The 4,885-nt window shown below is 38.3% G+C and overlaps 1 protein-coding gene across 1 annotated transcript in view; it reads right to left on the minus strand.

Annotated features, from left to right (window-relative positions):
* The window catches only part of LOC102024831 (cyclin-Y-like protein 1), a 75,767-nt gene that overhangs the window by 19,741 nt on the left and 51,141 nt on the right, over positions 1-4,885 (minus strand). The gene's annotated exons all lie outside the window — the stretch shown is intronic.

Below are 4,885 nucleotides of genomic sequence, written 5' to 3' on the forward strand. Positions count from 1 at the left end.
ACTTTGAAAAAAGAGATCAAAGAAGATTTCAGTAAATGGAAAAACATTCCTTGTTCATGGATAGGAAGAACCAACATTGGGAAAATGGCCATACTCCCAAAACTGCTGTACAGATTCAATGCAGTTTCCATTCAACTACCATTAGCATAACTCACAGATCTCAAGAAAACATGCCTTAAATTCATCTGGAACCAGAAGACATCCAGAATAGCAAAACCAATCCTGGGCAACAAGGACAAGTCAGGTGGAATTACAATCCCTGACCTGATATTATACTACAATCTTAATTCAAAAGAAGCTGGCAATTTTAATAAAAGTGGAGCATTTTTTATTCATAAAGTTAAGACGTTGCCTGAATACAAACATTCAGTAGTTACTTGATGGATACCAAATTCGAAAGCTTTAGAAATAGTCAGTGCTTAGTTGTTGAAACACAATTTTATCTCAACTACTATTCTGTGAGAGAAAAGTTACATTACCATGACAGTGACCATGCAGCTTTTAATAGAAGTAGAAGTTACTAGTAATTAAGTGAATATGAAAAACTGGCATATTAGAAATAAAATCATATATGTATGCTAGGCACATGTTTCCATTGGTAAAGGTATTGGTATTCTAATGAAATATCAACCATCTCCTAAAAATCAAAACTCATAACTCAAGGAGACATTAACAATCTTCCCTGAACAACACTAATATAGTGGGGAAGCCCTGCACCTGGTATTTGTTGTTGGCATTTTAATAAGCTTGTAAGATTCATGTCAGGGTATTCTCATATGCATCTCTGGTTGTAACTCATAAGGTTGCTCACACATGATGGACAATGTTCAAAAGCTGAGGCACTGTGTTGCCAATAGAAAAAGTCCTGTTCCTTCCAAGAGTAATTTCTAAAGTAATGAACACTGCTTGTGGCTTATGAGTCATACAGAACCACATTTTTTCTAGAAGTAGCCAATAAAAGCACCTATTCTCCTTAGTTTTAATAGTGTCTTAAAGCATAAATGCAAGAAATACAGAGGTACACTTTTCCTGAGATTTCTTATTTGCTAGCTGCTGTTCGCTTGTACTGCACCATCTGAGATTAAAACAAAAATTGAAAGATTACATTTTCAAATCAAATATGTAGTTAGCCCTAATATTATAAAATAAACAAGGGGAAGGATAACTGCATGGCTGAAAACACTAAGCACAACTGGAATGCTTTAGCAGTAGGAAATCTGTCACCCAAATCTGCTACATCCCTGTACTCACCATTGCACCATGTTTCTACGATTAGGCTGGCTGAGTGTACTGTCATCTAGAAATATCGTTGAGCATGAGCTAAACTTTCTAGTAAGCTGCCCTGGAAATACCTGAAGAGAAAGGAAAGTATATGAAAAATGTCACAGTAAGATAAACCCTTAAAGGCTGGAGGTTTTCCCTCAGTTAAAATATAAAATGACAAAGCATCAAGATATTTCTTATACTTCTAAACTGTTGGAGAACAGTATCATGCTGGAGAACAGTATCATGTATATAGCTCCTCAGAAAATCTCACTGTAGAAGGCTGTTTATTTGCAGGGCTGTTTAAGGAATGGATTATAAAATACTGCCCTTGTTTTGGTACCTATCATCAACCCTGACAAGCATTTAGTTTGAATCCCTTTATAAATATCATAATAACTGTAAAGTAAGATTTTAGTGATTTTTCTTAAGCATTAAAACACAGCTGAGATTGTCTATTTCTACTATTCAGTAACCAGAATAAAATGCAATGCCTTAAATAATACTGGCACAATATTAGCAGTTTACTACAGCAAAGAAAAGTCTAACTTTCAACTAACTAGTTAACTGATATTTAGTGTGTTAGTGTGATGAAATAAATATTTCAGAATCAATGGATTTAATCACTAATAAGTCAGGACCATAGGTCTCTGTGCCTGATCCCTTACAAAGAGTGTAGCATCATTATTTTAATATTCCCTGACATCTAAAACAGATGACAAAAATTACTTTGGGGATTTAACATTCAGTTCAATTTAGGGAATTTTCCATTGCATTACTCACATGGGAAACCTCAACCACCCACAGTTTTATTAATTATTCTCTCTAACCCCTTTGATATACATCAGGACACAATTCTGTCTCATCCATGCTGTTGTCTGCCTATAATACATTTTTCTTCACCGTGTCCCAAAGATTTGACCCCATTTCCATTCTGGAACACCTGTGCCAGAAGCTGCATCATAAATCTTTCCCTGAAAAACATTTCTCTTTTTTTACCCTCATCCTCAAATTCACCAGCTGTCACAGTAGTCAAGTACTTGCACAGCATCACCAAGAAATTAAGGTTCACCAGAGAAGGAATGGCTCTTACTGCTTATACCTCTGGAAGAAAAGCATGGAATTTAGAAAAAATTAGAGAGTTCAATCAGTCTTTAAGAAATTTTTATTTGGAAGTCCACTGCAGTTCAGGAGTCAAATATTACTAGAAATACAAGTCACTGAAAACTCCTCTGCAATAGTACTAGAAAAGGGACAATGCACTTTTTGATGCCTCTAAAGAATACACTATGTTTAAAGCACTATTTTTAAACTGGTGGTGTACAGTTTTACTAAATGCTCTGCATACTATAAGCATGATATAGTCAGATCTATATACTACTCCACAGAATTCAAACCATTAGACAGAACCAGGAAGGCTCTGTGAATGTCGAGCGAAGAGAAACATTTTAAGGTTTTGACAACCAGAACAACATGAATTCACATTCAGTCAACATGGTCTGGTAACTGGGAACAAGATATAACACATCCTTATGAATAAATCTGGTCCAACATGGAATTGACATTAAGAATTTAAGAAATAATCAAAGAAAAAAGACAGAGAAAGAAAGAGTCACCCACATGCTTAGTGTCACTGCAGGTACTGGGCTGAACACTGGACATCTTCAGGAATCTGGGTGAGCCACCGTTGTACCTCCCCAATGAGCATGCAAGGCAGGGGGAGGCATAGTCACCTTCTTGGGCATTGGTGGCCACTCCCTGCACTCCTGGATCCCCATAGGAGCTGGGCTAAATTCTGGACATCTTCAGGAACCCCAGTGAGGCACCCTCACACCTTCCCCACCAGGGTGTGAGGCAGGTGGAGCCCTGGACATATTCAGGGGATTCAGTAGTCACTCCCAACATGAAGCACACCCCTGTGGGAACCCAGCTGAAACCCAAACAATGTCAGTGGGCTTGGGGATTCCACCCTTACCCCTCCCCTGACAGCATGGGAACTAGGCTGGGCCCTGGGCAACATCTGAAGCCTCGGTGACCACGACTTGCATCCCCCCACCCTTGTGGAAGCTGGGTGGAACCCCAGATAGCTTCAAGAACTCCAGTGAGCTTCCTCTGCCCTTCTCACACTGGCCTGGGAGCCAACTGAAGGCAATAAATTTTCCTGAACATCTGGGACCCCACCTTGCCAACACACATCAGCACAGAAGCCACACTGAGCACTGGGAATGCTTCAACACTCACCCTTGCATTCCCACACAATCAAGAGAATGAGACTGAATTGCAGAAAACCTATGAATCTTCAAAGCTGACAAAACCAAGGAGCAAAATGCAGTCTCAGATCTCTACAACTCCCAGAACAAGTCCAGAAGACATCAAAACAGAAGGCCCTGGAAGTCATACACCTGTAATTTCTGAAATGATAGCAATAGAAATAAAGAAACAACTCCATCAGGCCATAGAAGACATCAGATCAAAAATAACCTTCCAGGTAAAAAAAAGAAATGACAACAATAATGAAAGAACTGTTCAGCATATCAAAAGAAGACACTGATAAGAAAATAGATCAGCAAAGTCATGGAAACCTGGAGTGATCAATAAAGAAAAGAACTAGAATGTATGAAACAGGTTCAAGCAGATATCCAGGAAATTAAAAATTCCATCAAGCTGGCAAAACTGCCTAAACAAAGCTGAAGATAAACATTCAGACCTTGAAGACAGCATTACCACTAAGGAACGTGAAAGGAAGAGAGACTTAAAAAACAGCAAGGAACAAGGAACAAGAAAATACCAATTCAACAACTGCAAGACAAAGCAAAGAAAAACAATGTAAGATTAATAGGTATCAGTGAAACAGCAAGAGTCAACACAAGTGATATAAAAAGACTATTCGCAGAAATAATAGCAGAAAATTTCCCAGGCATGGAAAAAGAATGTGACATACAGATAAGTGAAGCATAGAACTCCAACTAACCATAACCAAAATAAATCTATACCCAGACATATAGTGATCAAGATTCAGAAACTCAACAAAAGTTCAGAATATTAAAAGCAGTTAGAGAAAAGAAACAGATCACCTATAAAGGAAAGTCCATGAGAATCACTGCACATTTCTCAACACAAACCATCAAGTGAAAAAGAGCTTAGAGTGAAATATTTCAGGAACTAAAAGAAAACAACTTCCAACCCAGACTGATGTACCCAGCAAAACTATCTTTCAAATTTAATGGAGAAATAAAACATTTTCATGGTAAAGAGTAACTGAAGAAATTCATGAGTGCCAAACCATTCCTACAATGAGTACTAAAAAATATTCTGGAAAGAGATAAAACAGACTACAACTTCAAGAAAAATAACAAAAAGGAATCACCAAGCAGAACAAGCAAATATACAGAGGGAACAGGGAGGATCCAACAGCAGGAAAATAACATGACATAGATAAGCCACTACAAATCAGTTATAGCCAGCAATGTAAATGGTCTCATTGCACCAAACAAAAGAAGCAGACTGGCAGAGTGGATCAAGAAACAAAATTCAGGGGCTGGGGATTTAGCTCAGTGGCAAAGCGCCTGCCTGGCAAGTGCAAGGTCGTGAGTTCGGTTCCCGGTACCGGAGAAAAACCAAA

The sequence above is a fragment of the Chinchilla lanigera genome, unplaced genomic scaffold (assembly GCF_000276665.1).
Source record: "Chinchilla lanigera isolate Chin_1 unplaced genomic scaffold, ChiLan1.0 scaffold00109, whole genome shotgun sequence".
NCBI classification, from domain to species: Eukaryota; Metazoa; Chordata; class Mammalia; order Rodentia; family Chinchillidae; genus Chinchilla; species Chinchilla lanigera.